The following is a 19,700-nucleotide window of genomic DNA, read 5'->3' on the forward strand; positions in this document are numbered from 1 at the left end:
GGCGCCTGTGTCGATGGTCATGAGAATGCACTGGTTTTGGATGGTGACCATGCACTTGCGCCTTCGGACGGCTTTTCTTCGTGGTCCCCGACCTTGGCACAGTGCAGACACCAGGTATACCTTCCTCCCTTTTCTCTCGATGTCCTTGGTGGGGTCCTGCTGCATTGCCGAGACATCATCCCCTTCATCCTCCGTGGAAGAGTTGGCCACTGCGACCCTTCTGGCGTTGGCCTGCTTCTTTTTCTTGGTCGCGTTCTTCTCCGGCGGGTTTTGTGGGGGCTGTATGGGGGTGTCCGCTGATCGGCATACCTTTGCGTAATGATCCTTCCGGCCGCATGCTCCACATGTGGTGCCTTGAGCAGGACAGTTGCAACGGCCATGTCGTGGGCCACCGCACCAGCCGCACTCTGTGGGCCCCGGAATGCGCGGTTGCCACCTGTTTTGGCCATAACCTCCACTGTTGTCGTCCCTCGAGGATTGTCTGTTGGTGATCCGGGCCACCATAGCTGTGTTGAGAGCAGGTTGCAGCCTGTGTAGCGTGGCCTCCATGTTGGCCGCTCTGGTGTGGGCCAGTTCCCTTTGACGTCCTAGTTCAAGGGTCCGCTGTAGGGGAATACCCTTTTCGCTAAGTATCAGGCGCCTTAGCTTTTCCGAGTGTATCCCGTTGATGATTTGCCTCCTGATCTCCCTCTCCACGTTCGTGAACTCGCAGGACATGGCTAGCTTTCTCAGACGGGTGTGATATGCATCAAGGGTTTCCTCCGCTGCCTGTAAGGTGGTGCAGAAGAGAAACGTCTCATAGTCTGGATTTAGTTGAGGGAGAAAATGAGCCGTGAGGGCATCTTTCGCGCTTTTTTGGTATGCATCCTGGCCATCATCAACGTTCAGGGAGTTGAAAATGCGCAGTACCTCGTCACCCACGCTGAGTAGTAGGTGTGCCTTCATTTTCCTGAGCGCCGTAATCTCTTTGCACTCCATCGCCATCTCAAATTTCTGAATCCACAGCTGCCATCTGGGTCCGCTCGATGATGGATCCCTGAATGGGTCAAACGGCTGGACCAGTGTCGACGAACTCCCGTGTGTGCGAGGTGGAGGTGACGTCATGGACAGGTTCGCCGCAATTCTGGACGGCGTGGTGGGCTCAGGCGTGGACGTGCCGGCCGCCATGTTGGCGTGGACCTGATCGGTGTTGTCGTGAGTTCTTTCGACGACCACCAGCGCCGCGACGTCGGGCCTACCTTGGAGGTGCTGCCGTTCCCAGGCGCTGTGTGGGACAGTTCAGGGCCTGGCGCTCCCGTCACTCTGTGTTGCTGCCCTCTGGTGTTGGATGCCAGATGCCACCAGGTTCTCCAGTGCCCAGAGGAAGAGCTTTGGTCATGGTGGATGGGGCGAAAAACGGAGTGGCAGAGAGAAGGAAGAGAGAACATTTTTTTTTTTTTTTTTTTTTTTTTTTTTTTTGGGGTGGGGGGTCACGTGTGTGATTCCACCCCCACCGGGTGTCCAAAAATTTCGCCGCGATGGCTGTAGGGCGTTAGGGTGCCTTCAAAACACCGAGCGTGTGGTGGAGTTCATCTCGCCTCGTCGCCATTGTTATGTTGTCAGCCCTCGACCTGCGCGCGCGGGGGCTGGCAGAACGCTGGTAGGCCGTGCGGCCTGTTGCGCAGCTCCAGCGGGAGCCGAATGATCATACACCCACACAGGTTGCTGGTCGGCCCCGGAACTGCCTCCCGAACGCGGGGGCGGGGCTTTTATTTAGGACGCCCTGCGTCACCGCGTAGCGGGACGCAGGGCGGAACTTAACACCGATAGGTGGCGGCTGGGGAGACCGCGCCTCCTGTGCAGATCCCGAAGGCAACGCACCAGCAGGCCAGAAACGCTCCTCCAGCGGTCGACGAAGCTGCGGCGGGAAAGGGAGAGGAGATGATCTCCCGGCTCGTTTGGAGGCCTCCACAGCAAACACACGCCAGGCCAAAACAGGTGACAGGGGGGTGGAGAGACGGGAGATGGGGGCGGCTCATGGGACACAGAGCGTCATCCAGGGTCTGGGCCCTCAATCAGGACAGGGGGGCACAGACCAACCCCCACCCCCTCACGGCACTAATCGCACCCAGACTGCAACTTAGAGGGCCAGAGCATACAGCAGCAGCCTCACCCGTGGCCAGTGCGTTCGTCTGAGGGCCCCTTCACCCGCCTCCCGCGGCCTTCCTCCACCGCAACCTCTGTGTACGGAGTGCCAACAATCATCCGCTGCCCCGGGACCTGCTCCTGGGCACGGCCTTGAGGAACGGATGTGGGGCCCACCTGCGAGTGGGAGGCATTTCCCCTCCCCCCGCTGAACCTACACCTGGACTCACTTTCTCCCCCGGACCAGCAACGGCACAGTAAAGCGAGACCCCGCCCGTGCTGGGCCTTCTGCTGACATCTACGGAGCGAGAGGAGTGACCCCTGTCTCCCCTGCCCCCCCGTCTCCCGAATTTCCCACCTAGAGGGAACACAGCCTAGAGCCGTGACCATCACCCTTAAGCAGGCACAAGAGCGGACACTCTCCATAGTAGGTGCAATGTCTAACCAGGCGCAACAGGCAGACCAAGCAGGCAGGATCTACCCTCAAGAAACCAGAAGGAACCCCATCGACACCCTTCCATCCAGAGCAGAGGTCGGCAGTACAGAGGCTGGACACGCACCAATCTCCCAACACCAACCATCTCCAAGACGCTAAAACGTCCTACCCAGACCCCGTGTTACAACGAGTTCGCCGACCGGCGCTATGGGCAAGGATAAGGCCAAAAGACAAACCCTCCAAAGCAAAATCGACCTCTTCACGGTAAGGGCCCCTCCCCGAGCAAGGACACAAAACCTCGAGGAGGAAGAACCCAGAGAAGATACTCAAGATCCTCATGTCTCACTGACCGACCTAATGAGAGCAATTGGGGATTCGAGAACGTCTCTGGAACTCAAAATTGGAGGGCTATCTGCAGAAGTCTCTCTCCTCCGCCAAGACCTATACAATGTATCTTCCAGAGTCGGCGAAGCTGAACGAAGAATATCAGACACAGAGGACACTGTCCACCACCTGGAACAGCAACTAACCGCTGTCACCAAAAAAGTTGACCAACTCGAATACCGCACGGAGGACAGCGAAGGAAGGGCACGACGCAACAATCTCAGGATTCTCGGGATCCCAGAAAAGGAAGAGGGCCCCAGCGCTGAACTCTTCCTGGAAGACTGGCTGGCCCACATAGAGTGCCCACTGGACGATCTACCCCTGCAGCCCTGCCAAGAACGATTATTGCACGCCTCTTAAATTTTCGAGACCGAGAAGCCAAATGGGCCGGGCTTCGGGCCCAATCACGTACAATGGATACCGAGTGGGGTTCTACCCGGACTATACCAAGGAAGTCCAAAAGGCCCGCCAATCGTTCGACTCTGTGAAGAAGAAGCTCCAATGCTTGTCGATCAAGTATGCTCTCTTCTTCCCAGCATTACTGAAAGTCCATCACAAGGGCTCTACCCACTTGTTCAACAACCCTTAGGAGGCATGGGAATGACTCGAAACACATATCCTCAATGGCCCTGGAGCCCGACGATCGCCTCCTAGACCACCTGGACAGAAACCCAGGCCTAGACAACTTTCACCCTCCTTAACCCCTGCGGGCCCAGAAACCGAAACGCCATAGCATCCCGTCGAGAGCACCACTGAGAACGGATGAGGCCTCTATTCCACAGGGACCGACCAGCAATGCTACTCCACGGGAACACTAACTCTGTCACCACCCTAGTCCGGGTCACCCCCGAAGAAGTTTCACAGTTAAAAGTTTAATGTTTGGGTGACAGGTGCTTCCAGTTGGGGGGAGTACGGGGCGGGGGGAGTTCTATGTGTTGGCAACCAGAATTATAGCACAAGAAGGCAAGACATTCATCCCTCCTGGTGCAGGAAACACAAACAATCCACCTGCTGGGCCCGAGATATCTGCAATATCTGGATACAAGTTACACAGTCACAAGGCAACCTTCAGGCACCCCCCGGCAAGGGATACATCCAGGCACCCCAGGTCCACACTACGTACCCACTAGTAACGATAGACCCAAGCACGGGAGACACCAGACAAAGAGCGAAAGAGCACAACTTACGGTTCAGGAGGCTACCAAGACATGAGATCCTCTTTGATGCCTCAAAACGAGACCCACGCATCTAGGACAAACATCGACAAACTATCCTTATTGACCTGGAACGTCAACGGCCTAGGTTCCTGCGTGAAACTCAGACTGGTGCTCCAATACCTCAACCGCTATTCACCAGACATAGCCCTCCTCGCCTAAACGCATCTGATCGGAACCGGCAACGGCTTCTTCAAGAGGTCACATTACCCACATACCTATCAAGCTGGGTACACGAGAGGGGCCAGGGGCACAATGATACTCATCCACAAACGAGTACCTCTGCAGGTCAGGAAAGTGTGGACCGACACCTGAGGCCGATTTGTGATACTGCTTGCTGATATCTGGGGCGAAAGATGGGGCCTGGTTGCGGTCTACGCTCCCCCCACACTTACGAAGGGACTCCTGGGCGAACTGCAGAACATACTCCTGGAAGAAGATGCTGACCTATGGGCCCTAGGGGGGAACTTTAACAAAGTTATGGAAGTCACTGTTGACAGATCCCACAGAAGAGCTGGAACTCGACTCGCCCCGACAGCTCTGTATAGCTTTGCCGAGACGCTGGGTTTGTCTGACACTTGGCGATCGCTGCATGGCAACAAGGCTGGATTCTCATTCTACTCCAAGGTGCACAAAACAATTGACTATGCCTTCATCCCCGCAACATATCCCACAGGCTCATATCCACTGAGTTTCTGGCAAGAGGTATCTCGGACCACTCCCGCTCCTCATAACTATGAAAACTGCTCGCCACCGCCCAGACATCACCTGGCGCCTGAATACGTATCACTTGCGGCTTCCTGAAATTGCTGCGGAACTAGAGAAAAAGACTACGGAATACTTTGAAACAAATGAAGGCTCAGTGGAATGCCCGATCTCGATATGGGAGGCATATAAAACGGTCCTCTGTAGCGAAGCCATCTCTGCGGTGTCGGCCTACCGCAAACTACACACGCAAAAGATCGTGGAGGCCGAAAAACGAGTATCGGAGTGTGAAGAACAATTCCTCCGGCATGATGCACAAAGCACAAAGGAGGCCCTGATAACAGTGCAGGAAGCCCTCAGTAACATAGCCCTAGATAACGCACGGGCAGCCCACTGGTTAGTCCAGAGCCAAATCTACGAGAGAGGAGACAAGGTAAATAAAACCCTGGCCTGGTTGGAGAGACGTGAACAAAGTAAAGGGTACGTGTGAACCATCAGATCTTCTGGGGGGCACCTGCTAACTGCAGACTCTGACATAGTGGAAGCATTCGCCACCTACTACGAAAAACTCTACATCCCACCCATAGGAGACCCCACACCCGCTCCTTCTAATTTTCTCGACCGGATCGAGGTTCCGAGACTCTCAGCACAACAAGCAGACCTCCTGAACACCAAAATCACAGAAAATGAAACTCAAGAGGCGCTCGAACAGCTCCAACCTGGAAAGACCCCAGGCCCCAATGGTTTCTGCCATGATGCCTACCCCCGGGCATCCAGACCAAGTCCATCAACCCCGGAAGCAGGCATCATGTTACCCAGAGAAAGCCCAGCAACCCCTGTTATGGGCTATATGGGTACAGTCCTGGCGTCTATGGTGCCAGACTCATGTGGGGCATCAGTCCTGGCGCCATAGGCGTCAGGCTCATATGTTAAAACTTACCTGATGCAGACCATGCTGCAAGAGATCCAAGCCCATGTGAGGCTTGGAAGGGACTACTTTACCTAGGGACTATTTTGTTACTCGGGTGTGGTTGTGGAGGAATACTTACCTGGGACTACTTTGGAAGGCTATTTAAACCACGCCCGAAAAGCAGCACATGCTTCGCGTTATTCTGCATCCTGCAGCGTAATGCTCACCATGCCTGCAGTCAGCATCCAGCCTCTTGCCACGCCCGCCTCGAGTCCAGAGCGCCTAGAAAGAAGGGAAAGAAGAAGAAAGGTTAGAACAAGAACATTATTGGGTTTCTTACCTGATTCCGGATTCATCGCACCTTTGAACCAGAAACAGACTTTATTTTAAACACGTCGCATCGCCAGCAGCAGCTCCGCGCCATACTCACCGTTCTTCGCAGCATCTCTACGATCTGGCGCTATCTCCATCATTATGTTGCCGCATTCCAGCACCTAAGGGGGACAAGAAAACAACAAGGTGAGCCGAGGGAACAGACAAGGACAATCTCTTGCCACCATATACTTACCTGATTTTACCGCCAGAGGTATTATTCACCAGCACGCCAAATCTTCTTACGCCGCGCTTGTAAGAAAAGAGAAAGCAGCGAGTTAAACCTTGGCATCATTTAACAGACAGTGTGGGATAACACAGACTCTTACCTGAACGCTTTCAGCTGCCACAAGACAATCTTCTTTTGGGTCTAAGCTGCAAGATAAACAAAGGAATTGGACAAGAGTGATTATTCAGACATTTTTGAACTCTTAAGAACTATATACTTACGGTCCTTCGCCAGGAGGTTTGGAGCCAAGGTTTGTCTAGAACTCTTCCAATATCCTCAAGCCAGTGAAGTAACTGGCCATCAACGCGCCCCTGCGTTCCTCGCAGGATGGAGAGCTCATCATTCAAAACTATAAGGTGAGCTTTGTGAACGGGAATATCAGAGGTGATAAATGGGGACGCAGTGAGGGGCTATACTCAAATCCACGGGTGGCTAATTCCCTTTCTCCGCCTTTAGGAGACTACTTCTATGGGTCAAGCAGACAAAGCTAGGTGGGCCAGTCCAGTCAGTCATCTCTGCACTGCGCATCACGTTGATGGAGACCGTGGCTGTCCAGTTCCTCTCGGCACCCCTGTGGGAACCAGGTGAGTGTAACAGTTTCCCAGCAGAGACCTGGAAATGCCTCGGCAGCACACTAACGGGACACATGCACTGCATGTTCCTCCGATGTAAAGAACAAGGCATACTCCCTCCGGACCTCAGAAGGGCAAGCATAGAGGTCATACATAAAGCCAGGAAGCCTCTGGAAGACTGTGCTTCCTACCGTCTCATTTTGTTGATCAACAGAGAAGCTAAAGTCCTGGCCCGGGCACTGGCTAACAGACTGCTCAGGGTGATAGAGTCCCTTGTCCAACCAGATCAATGTGGATTCATGCCCAACAAATCTACCCGCATGAACTTACGCAAAATCCAACTTGCCCTCGACAGGGCCCCAGAGATACCGTGTCCACTGGCTTTCCTAGCAGTCGACTTTGAGAAAGCATTGACTCCGTGGGGTGGGAGGCCCTATGGGAAATCATGGCCTGGATGAACTTTGGACGAGACTTTATCTCCAGGGTAAGACTCATGTACGCATCCCCAGAGGCATCCGTGAGGGCGAACGGAAAGTCCTCTTGACTTTTTCCATTGGGTCGAGGAACTAGACAAGGATGCCACCTAACCCCCCTCTTATTCTTACTCGCTATCGAGCCATGAGCCATTGAACTCAGATCGAATAAAAGGTGGACTGGATTCGCCTGGCCAGGGGGAGGAGAAGATCTGCTCTCGCTATATGCAGACAACCTGCTCATATATCTTAGTAATCCTGTCACCTCATGCCCGATTGTGTCCCACATCCTCAAGGAATACCAAACCTTTGCTGGTCTGAAGGTGAACGAGCAAAAACCCATTTAATTCCCGATCCAGGGCGGCGACGCCGCGATCCCGGAGACTTGACCCTACCACGTCTGTATCTGGGAGTTTACATACCTTGGCATACGCATTGGCCCGACCCTAGACAGATTCCTCCAGCTCAACCTACAACCTGTACTAGATAGGTTTAGCAAAGATGTCCCCCACTGGCAATCACTCCCCCTATCACTAATGGGCAGGGCAGCTCTCTTTAAAATGATGACACTCCCATGACTTCTATACATTCTGCAAAATGCTCCGCTCCCCATCCCCCATGAAACCTTTGCACTCATTGACAGGAACCTACGCACGCTGCTTTGGGGAGGGAAACAACCCAGAATAGCTCTCACTACACTCCAACGCTCTGTATGGGAGGGAGACATTGGACTACCATACATGTGCACGTACTACCTAGCAACACAGATAGGGGTGGTAAATGAATGGCTACACGCCGAGCCCATACTCCCCACATTCGTATTGAAATAGAGGCTATGCACCCTGTGCGCCCCTGCAGGTCCTATACGCCACCAACAAACAATTCTCGAAAATACCAAGAATGTCACTCCATATCCGCCACACCGGGAGCGAAGCACATAAACGCATCGGATGGGGGGCAAAACCAACACTAGCCCAACCCATATGGCACAACGCACACCTCCTAGAAGTGCGGAGAATGTGTTGTTTCGAGAGTTGGGGAACACGAGGGATAACCACACTGGCTCACGTGATCCAGGAGGGACGCTTGCTGGGATTTGATACTCTGCACGACAAATTCAGTATGGCACCTATGGACCGGTTCCGACATGCACAGCTTGCTCACGCCATACACGCCCAGTTCCCAGACATAACCACTATACCCCTTTGCTCCACCTTGGAGACCAACATTTTTCCGCAACGCATCCCCTCCAAAGTCACCTCCACGCTCTACCAAGACCTTAACTCTTTTGGAGCTAAAGAACTTACTAAACTGAAAGACAGGTGGGAAAGAGATCTGGGCGGCTTGGAACCGGAAGACTCGGTAGACGCACTGATGTTCCCCTGAGAGATAGGTATCGAAGCCAAACTTAGACTGATACAACTTAGAATACTTCACCGCTCTTACTACTCTCGTACCGCCATGGCCAAATGGGGAGGGGCCGGAGATGAGACATGCCTCGGATGCAAACGAGAGACAGGCACCTTGTTTCACATGATCTGGGACTACCAAGTGCTACAAACCTTCTGGGATGAGTGCATCAATACGATCTCCACTATAGTAAAAACACCAATTCCGAAAGACCCCAAAATGACACTCTTGGGAATTTGGGGGAAGTCGATCTTACTAAGCATGAAAAATTGTTCCTGGCGGTTGCACTGTGTGTAGAGAAACGACTCATTGCCGCAAACTGGGGCTCGGCAGACCCAATAAGCTTGAACTGTTGGATCAACGAACTAAGTAGGTGCGCATCTCTGGAGCGCCGTATCTACAATGCAAGGGGCTGCCCCCGAAAATTTGAAAAGATATGGGGGAAATGGCTGAACATGTACTGAGATATATTCCCTCTCCACGCCCCTCTCCCCCCCTAACTCTCTTCACCCTCCCCGTCAACCCTCCCCAAACCCAGGGACATAAGACGTAACCAGAACTGCTACCTATTATTTGCTCTGCGGATGTATCGATGGTACCCACATGACCTTGTCGCCTTCTACTATCAACACTGCCGTGCTTTTATGATGACTGCTTATGTTTATGTTTTGTTGTTAAAACCCAAACAAACAGTGTTATAAATAAAAAAGAAAAAGAAAGGTGAGATTGCCAGTTAATGAGCTGAAAATGGGCTAGTAGAATCTATCATTTGAGTTTGTCTCGATCGGGTGGATGAGAGGTTGAAGGGGTCGTTCAAGGGTTCAGAACATGAGATAAAGTCAGGTACCTGCGAGGTTGTGCCAGCGGGTCACAGGAACAGGTTAGGGCTCAAGGTGATTTGCAGTGTATCTTTTAACAGGAATCTAAAGGCGTCAAACAAATCCAATTCAATCTTAATTGGTGTGTGACGATTCTATCCATACTGATGTTTAATCTAGGACACATGGATTTCTGCATGCAAGAGGGACACGCAACCTGCTTATAGCATTTAGCCATCAAAGCGGGAGGAATAAATGGCATAGTCCTAACTTGTCAGTGTGATAGACTGTCTCACTCAGTGATGGTCCTTAGCTGGGTTCGTTGAGACAGCAGCAGAGGGAGGAGTGAGACTATCTGTGGGCTGGGGTCTTCCTTGAGAGTTCCATCAATCCGGTAGTGCTGTCGGGGAGCGGTACCTCATTGGGGGCACAGACGTCCAATGGTACTAGATATGATTGCTCATTCATAGTTCCGATTTTTTTGTTCATGGTCTTTACTGTTGATACGCATGACCGTCCTGAACAAGGCGATGGATTATTGACCATATCTAGGAATTTGTTGCTACCTCGCTTTGGTAAATAAAATACGAGCTCGTTGGAGCTTCAGGTGACGGGAAAAGTTACTAATTTGAGAGTTAAAATGTGTGAACATGTTGGTAGGTGGATGAACGTTTTATGTCTGGGAACACTTACTGAAGGATGAGCCTATTTCTCGTCTGGGGGTAGACTTGTATTGACAGGATTCTTAAATGGAGAGAGTGTATCAAGAGTACTAGGCCTGCGGTGCTGCATGACCTTTCTAATACTAGGATACAAGTAGCAGCATAACGTCCAAAAGGGGGTAAGGTTTGCAGTTGAGGATGACGGTTGCGTTCAACCCTTGTCACCAGTTGAGGAGTCCCTAGGAATGGCAGGTTTAGGAGGGCTATGTAGCCCCATGGACGCTGAGGGAATGCAGAGCTTCTAGAGAAGTGGAGTAGGGAGTGACAAGTCATGAACAGCTTCTGGATCGGGATGATCAGGCGACACCAAAAACAAATGTTTTAGAGAACACACTTTCATTCAAAGTTGCCTGTCTCTCCTGTTAGGGTGATTCTAAAAGTAGGCTGTGGGATAGATAACGTAAGTTAGGAGTGAGATAGACCTGGGGTGAGAAAAGCCATGGATGTTGAGATCAAATCGTGTTCAAGGAGGTTATTGAGCTGTGCAAGGTAATCAGATTGAGTCTGCAGGGGTAGGGTCAGGTTTTGAGGGCTGTCCTAAATAGGAGGTGGTCTTCTATGCGGTGGATGTTTACAGGAAGTGAGTTCAGAAGTTGTGATTGGCCATCAACCAATGTTCGATCTTGGAGAGACAGGTTTCAAGGTCGGGAGGGATGGAAGAGGGATTGATAGAGATTCCGAAGATGAGTTGGGTGTTGTGAGCGTAGTTATATCACAATAGCCCGTGGGATCATATGAGGCCAGTCTGTGGGCTCAGGAAGAGGCTAAAGAGTGAGGCACCATGGGGTACCCTATGAAAGACGTGGCGGGAGGAGGAGAATGGTGGAAAGTGTACAATATGTGATCTTTTAGAGAGGAAGGATATAATCCAGGTCGGAGCTAGATCTCTAACGCCTGTGTAGTCTATTGGTGAGACTCGAGTAGTTTATGGTGTCAAAGGCTGCCAAGAGGTTGAGAAGGATAAGGGAAGCGCTTCAGTCTAAGTCTGTGTGTCTTTTAAGATTGTCCCAGATGGAGACTAAGCATGATTCTGTTCCCCATATGTGCCTGAAGCCTGATTGAGCAGGACCTAGGATGTTGTTGGATTCAGAAAAATGGCTTAGTTGTGAATATGCTGCCCAGTCATCCAATTTGACTATGAATCGGTTGTTCGATATGGGTCTTATCTCATCACGCCAAGAGGGTCAAGGGTAGCCAATTTTGGGAAGGGGGGACAATCATCCCAGACTCCAAGCGGTTTTGGATGAGGCAAATGCCTGGAAGTGTATAACAGGGGCCCGGGGATGGTACATGGGTGGGGGGGGGAGGCAGGAGAAGGGGCGATCGTGCAGGGAGGATAGTGCATGTTGAGGATTTAGAGCACACTGGGAATGAGACACCACTTAGCAGCCATATTAAAATCAAGGCCTAACATTGCATTGCAGCTGGGATTGTAGGCGTAGGCCACAAACATGGAAATAAGTGTATGCATGCACGAATAGGTTGTATCATTGGCACTGGTGAGAAAGGCCAGAGCTGCAGAGGTTCACAGACCTTTCATTGTCTCATGTTGCCAGCATTTCGTATCCTAGGAAGAATGCGCCCTGCAGGGCCACAAGGGGGTTGGGAGCTCCCTGTGAAAAGCAATCCCACGAGAAGGAGGGCACGAGCCTCTGACCTTCCCCCACCCCAGCTCTAAGTAATAGCACCCAGCTACCCCGTCTCAAGATCCCAGTATTCCAAGGTACCAGTCGGTCCCAGACCACTGACCTCAAAACTGTTAGACTCCCAATCGATCAGAAAAGATCAGAAAGCAGAGACAGGCTGCCTTCACCATGGGTCACGTGATTTGTGCTGCGAGGTGCCGGTAGGGGCAAAACAACAAACCTAAAATGAGGATGGAGAACTTTAGAAGGGCGCTTGAAGGCTGTCCAGTTAAAGCATCGAATGAAAAAGGATTGAATGCAAAAGGATAGACACAATAGGGCTGAAAACAAAAGGATCGCATTTTTTTTTTGAAGGACATTTTTTTGGGGTGTTATCGTATAGGTACAAAAATTGTTTTTACCAAAAAAACAGGGGTTGGGTGGGGGACACCCCCAGAAAAAAAAAAAGTAAGAAAAAAAAAAGTTTTTCGATCCTTTTGTTTTCGGTACTTTTGAGTCGATCCTTTGACCATTCAACCTTTTTTTCGATCCTTTAACCTATAACCGCGCTGAAATGTTTCGAATCGAGTTAGGGCTTGTCAGTTACAATGACCTCGAAGTATCTGCTTATCCCTTGTCTGCAGTAGCAGGTGCAGACTAGGTTAGAGATAAAGACTGTATTTTTTATTCCCATAACAAGTAATTAACTGTAGCCTCATGCTTGATGAGGACAAGGAGAAGCCCACGTGGAAGAAGGTGGACAGACGGGGCTGAGACCAATGTCCTGGCATCCCTTATGGAGCAGGTAGCCTATGTATAGGGTTGCGCTAACCAGCCACTAGGATTTGTACCTTATATAACTTACGTCACTGATGACGCTGTGTGCCTTTCTAATGCGTTATTTGTACTCATTTTCCAGAACGTTCCGCAGCAGCAGGGTGCTTTGCTAGTGCATTTCTATTTTTGTGGAAAACAACCTTGTTCTCCTTGCAAGAGGTGTGCTGGGCTTTTTTACCTAGTGGGCTGTGTTTTTTTCTGCTGTAAGCGTTGTGGGGTTTCTCTACACCTTTTTAAGGAAAGACTTGATGTAGCAGTTAAAGGAAGAGTTTATGATGGAAAGTACAAGATTGCCTGCACAAGTTGAGGAAAGGATCTCGTCTAGCAGTGTGGGGAGGGAAAGGGGCTCCTGGTCGGCTATTTGACAGATGGCTGAGAAATTCTGTGGGGATGAGTGGAGAGAAGAAGAGAGGCATGATTGTGGGGGGTTGTGATGGGGTTGAAGAGGCGGCTTGGGGGAGGATTGAGATGGCTTTGTTGCGGAAGTGGTCAGAGAGGGAGTCACAGAAGGATTGTATATGAGTAGGTGAGTTATTGCCGGAGATAGGGGCATTGAATTCCGAGATGAGTTTAAAGAGTTCTCTGGTTGGGTGTAGTGCTTTGGTAATTGTGTCCCTGTAAAACGATTTTTATTATTGCGTATTTCTGCAAGATTGTACTTAAGCTGACTAGTATAAACCAGTTTGGTGTTGATTGGTCTGAACACCATCTGTGCTCAAGAATATGATTGACTTTTTTCATTTTTTGAGAGTTGGGGAGAACCAACTGGGTGAGTGGTGGTATCTGTTTGAGAATGATCTGAGGGGTAGAGGGAGTTGAAAGCATCAGTGAGCCAGTTATCATCAACATTTGAGACGGAAGACTGGGATTAGGAAAGAGAGTAGGTGAGCTGGGAGGCTAATAGCAGACTGCGAGGTCTGGAATCACTTTGATTTCTTTCCAGTTGGCGGATTGAGTTGGGGGTCCAGTGATCACATCTGGGTTTCGTGGGCCACATGCGAAGAGGTCAAAGAAGATAGCAGCGATCCGGTTCTCGTGGGAGGGCAAAGAGGTAGTCAGATGATCCAAAAATTGCATCTAAGTTATGTCCAGCTAAGTGGGTGGGGCCTACGATTAGCTGGGTTAGTTGCATTGTTTCTAGGTTGTCCAATAGTGAGTGTGTCATGGAATTAAGGGGCATATCAAACCAAATGTTGAAGTCCCCTAATACTTTTAGATGTTGCTGTGAGACCATGATGGCAGCAATGACGTCGCTCAGGGATTCAGCAAAGCAGGAAGGAGTGTGACAAGATGGATGGGAGAGAGCAGGAAATTGACTAGGAAGAATTCACAGTCACAGATTTGGGGAGGAGTGTCATTGGGAGAAGCAGATATGGAATCTTTGTGGAGAATGGCAATGCCACCAGCCCTGATGATGTGGCTCTGGGCGATAAATTGGTATCCCGGTGGGAAAGACTCATGTGCAAATAGTAGGAAGTCTTGGGAGAGCCAAGTTTCAGTGATGAATAGGATGTTGGGACACTCTGTGGAGATCAAGTCATATTTATTACATCGATTTTTAGAGACAGATCTGGTACTGATGAGTATACATCTAAAGATGCCTTTTATTTGTTTTTTGGGAGCTCGCAGTGCTGTGGAGAGGCCTCGTTGGGGGGGAGGGGTTATCTGGCATAGATTGCGGTTGGCTTTTGGTCAGATGGAGTGATGGAGGTGATGGAGCATATGGCCTGTGGGATTGTGTTACGAAGGCTGGGATGGCAGAACTTCTCTGGTGATTGCTGGTCACCATAAGTTAAGGAGTTGAAGGGATGGGCAGTGGTGGAAATAAGTAAGTGATCATATTGTAGGGAGATGTCTGGCGAATGAGTGATAGTCTGTAGTGAAAATGGGAGGGGGAGGGTTTTAGTGCCAAAGATTCAGATGGATGAGGGCGATCATGAGAGACTCTCCTCTAGTTCTTGGCAGAATAGTGGTTGGCTTTTGAGCAGGGGTGCAGTTGAAAATACTGAGAATGGATTTAACTGGATTGGGGTGTAGGGGAAAGGGAGTGTGAGTAGATGTGTGTGGTTTTTCATTTTAGTGGGAGATGGGGGAGTTCATAGGGGAGATTTTGAGAAATCTTGTTCCAATTTTGGTGGGAGCCAAGGGTGTGTGTGTGTAAGAGTAGGAGGGTCCGAGGAGTGGAGAGTGGAAGCTAACATTTTTCTCAAGGTACTCCACATAAGGACTCTAGGCCAGTTGCAGGCATAGAGCATTGATTAGGCTGCTGGTCACCTGACCAGGCCCTGCCACTCAGTTGCTCTGCCCACCTCCAGTTTTCGTGCCTTCCAAGCCTCTACTTAAGGACTCCAGGCCAGCTCCAGGCAGACAGCATTGAGTAGGCTGCTGGTCACGTGACCAGGCCCTGCCACGCAGTTGCTCCGACCCACCATCTATTTAATCAGTCTTCTTTAGGTGTCCCCATAGCCGGCATCCTCAGCAAAGGATGGGCGAAGAAAAGGATCTCACCCATTTGTTCCTGTTCAGGGCTGATAGGGCCAAGGGCCTTGCCCTCTAAACTGCTTTCCACCTACAAACTAATCGCTACTACTGCTACTCACCAAAATACACCACAATGTACCTCAACAGCCAATCCCGAATCTCACTAGGGTTTGAATGGCCAAGTGCCCTGGGCAGCTCTGGCAAGCTACCCTAGCAAACCTCATCAATATTGCCCTTGTCCCGATCCAACTCCCACAGACCACATGCACACGCCCTTTCATGCTAATCAGTGCTCGTTCAGCATTCGCTCATGCTGCAGAGATTGCTGACCTCATTTCATACAACAACATTAGCGCGGCCTATTCATTTTGCCAAACTGAATTACTTTACTGTTTAGTCATTTCATGTGTACATTAGTGCAGCCTACCCACATTGCCCTAACTGAATTGCTTTACTGTTTAGTTATTTCAAGTGTACATTACGGCGGCCTACCCACATTGCCCTAACTGAATTGCTTTACTGTTTAGTTATTTCACATGTACATTAGCACGGCCGATCCACATTGCCCTAACTGAAATGCCTTACTGTTTAATGATCTCACTTGTACTTTAGCGTGCCCCCACTGTATAACTAACACTCAGATCACTCCCAACATCACCTATCCAATTGCCCTACTGAGCACAAGGCTCTACGTTGATCCAACCTAAACCGCACAAAGATTCCCTGACCCGTTTAGCCTTACCAAAATTTCAGACGGCCAGATCTTCTGCTAACGCACCTATTAATACTCCAAACCTTAGTTAGAGGCACATGACCCCACATCTGCCCAGTCCAATGCCACATTTAACTCCACCACCTACCAACCTCAGCACACAGCATAACTGTGTCATGCCAAGGTGCAGACCAAATCTAATACTATTTGCACTCATTAGCGCCTCTCTAGCCATGACCTTAGCACCCCCTACCCACAACCACCCAGCTAACAGCACCCCCGCGGCCAACACTGAATATGTCTAACTATAAATCATATTCATTGGACAACAACACAGTCACATCTATCCATACCTGTGACCAAAGAAATACCACACTTAGAAACAGGACAAAAAACACTTGCTGCCTCAAAATCAAAAGTCTACACCCTATATGTCTAGTTGCAAATTGCACTCACTAGACAATAATATAATCACATATGTCCATACCTGTGGTCAGAGAAATAACAGACTTGGAGACAGGTCACAAAATTATTTGTTGCATCAAAACCTCAAGCCGGCTTCCCTCCCTGGGCACAGCCCAAACCTATCTAGTTCCACTGCTACTAGCCTAGCTGAGGAAATCACTATCACCCACGGGACTCAGATTTAAAAAAACAACGTTACTAGTCATAGGCCCAAACGTACGACTAATATAACTAAATCTATACTCACCAATGGTAAAGTTGATAGCGCAGCCATACCAATTAAAGGCGACTTAATTAATGCCAGATCCATCCCTGCACATGCCTTGGACATAGATGACTGCATCACAACAAATTACCTTGACTTTATTGCCATTACAGAAACCTGGCTACATCCCACAGCAGGCCCATCTCTAGACCTTGCCTTACCGGATGGTGATGCAATCACCAGAAAGGGCAGAATTAGCTCTAAGGGTGGAGGAGTTGCTGTCATTTCCAAATCTAACCTCAACATCAGAGAAATTCCCAACATCTCTTTCACATCTGGTGAACTTTTATCCACTAAAATCACAATCTCTCACACAACCTCCTTAAATTTACACCTCATCTATAGGCCTCCAGGTCCTATCTCCTAATTCGACTGGGATATTGTCACACTAGTTACCACAGACACAAAACCCATTTCTAAAGTGATTGTGCTTGGAGATTTCAATTTAGGCCTCCATGATAGTTCCGACACTCAAGCCTCCATACTAGCCAATTCCATTGAAACCCAAGGCTTCACCCTTCAATCCTCATGTCCAACCCAGGCCAAAGGTCGTACACTCGATTTGTTCACTGACCACAACTGCACAACACACATCACCAAATATGATCCCTGTCTGTGGTCAGACCACAATACTATACTTTTCCAAATTAGTACCAACTCACCTATTAATTATCCAAAGCCAATGGCTCCTACCACTCCAGCGCCAAATATGTGCAACATCACCCCAGATAACATTATCCCGCTGATCTCTCGGCTTACTACACTCGCAGAAGAACCAACTGACCCTACTTGCCTGGTTTCGACCTGCAATCAGGTTATGAAAACAGCCTTAGACGCAGTGGCCCCTCTGTAAAGCTAAACCTAAAGTGCACCTTAATCATTGGTTCACCGCCGAACTCAAAGACCTTCGGAATAAAAAAAAGAGACGCAGAAAACAATTGGAGGAAAAATCCATCAAGCATAAACAAACAACAATTCACCGTCCTATCCTCTGACTGTAGAAAAGCTACCCTTCAGGCCAAAAGCAATACGTACAATTCACACATAAAATATGCTAACTCTAGCACTAAAGAGCTCTTCTCAGTCCTAAGAGAACTAGAAACCACCTGTTAAACCCCTGACTTATGCATTAAAGACCAAGCCTGGTGCGAAAATATTCAAAAAGCTCTCATGGATAAAATCACGTCACTCCAACTCATAATTAATAATAAAAAGCTGAAACTCAACACACCTCAGCAGCCCACCTCTAAATCTAGCCCACCCACACCATTCCCCAAGTTTGAGTTCTCCACCATCACGATAGAGGATACTATTAAAATCATAAAAGGCCTTAAACTCACACGATGTCAAGGTGACATATTCCCTGCGACCTTAATCAAAGTCTGCGCAGAGAACTTGCCACCTTTCATCACATCACTCATAAACAACTAATTTGCCTCTAACATAGTGGCGGACAACCTCAAGGAAGCTTCAGTGATGCCATTACTGAAAAAAACTATGCTAGACACAATTATACCCACCAATTTCTGCCCCATCACAAGGGTACCATTCTTGTTAAAAACTGGACTGGTTAGCATATGTCCAGATCCAAAAATACTTAGAAACACACCAACTGCTGGGCCACCGTCAATCAGGTTTCTGCCCAGGCCACGGCAGAGAAACAGTCTTAGTAGATCTTAAAGCGCAAATGGACCAGTTCAGGAACAGACGGGACCTAGCCATCCTCCTCCTCCTCCTGGACCTCTCAGCGGCCTTCGATCTTGTGAATCACAACATCATATGCCGCCACCTAGACAGCAATGCCCACTTCTCTAACAATGCAATAACATGGATCAAATCCTTCCAGTCAAACCACACAACGAGTCTTCTCTTCCGCTGCAGCAGCCATCCCTACCCCTGTCACCTGCGTATCACCTACCATGTACAACGCATTCACTAAACCTCTGTTCGATTAATTAGACAATGTGGGTGTCCGATACAAACTATGCGGACGACACCCAAATACTAATTCCCATCACGGGGGACTATATCACCGACACAAATGCCCTAAGCGCAATCTATCACACGATCCAAGCCTAGATGGCTCAGAACGAGCTATGTCTTAATGACGATAAGACCGAGATCCTTATCATGGGCAGCCAATCTAAAATCAAAAACCTGTCCCCACAGTGCCAATCTTTCTGCATCGATGGAAACCACATCACAACTGCAAAAGTGGTCAAAACCTTAGGAGTCCTCACTCACCCTCTCACGGCAAGTCAATGCCATCACCTCGGCATCCGCATACACAGCTTAACTCATCACGACCTGCAGACCGTTTCTCACAGAAGAGAACCGTATCATCCTGGCTGGAGTGCTAATCCTCTCCAGGATCGACTACTGTAAAGCCATCTTTGCAGGGTCTTCATCAAAAAACATCATGAAACTCCAAACTGTGCAGAACAATGCTATAAGAGCAGCCTTAAACATTCCCAAATCAGACCACATCTCCTCCATCAGAAGTTACATCCACTGGCTACCAATGAAGGACCGGATTAAGTTTAAAGCACTCATACTGACACATAAATGCCTCTCTAACACTGCCCCTTGTTATCTCCCCAGCTGTCACAACCCTCACCCAAAACCCCCTCTGGCAAACCCATTGGCCAGGTGGAGTCAGGACTCGGGCCTCTAGAACCTGGCATTCCCTTCAAAAGCCCTCATGGGGCCAGTCCTGGTGCCTATGGCGCCAGGCTCATACACCATGAAAAACAATGTGCTTGGGAACTACTTTATTGTATTGTCAGCCAACATGGAGGCATCCACATAGCTTGGTTCCTAAGCAGACCTTCTAGGATTTTGCGGCATGAAATGGCAAATTTTGCAGCATTAAATGGCAAATTTTGCGGCACAAACCTTTATTTATTGCAGCATTTTTGTATTATCTGGAGGGTGTTAGATTGCCAC

Source organism: Ambystoma mexicanum, chromosome 1p (genome assembly GCF_040938575.1).
Source record: "Ambystoma mexicanum isolate Mex_15411 chromosome 1p, UKY_AmexF1_1, whole genome shotgun sequence".
Classification (NCBI taxonomy): domain Eukaryota; kingdom Metazoa; phylum Chordata; class Amphibia; order Caudata; family Ambystomatidae; genus Ambystoma; species Ambystoma mexicanum.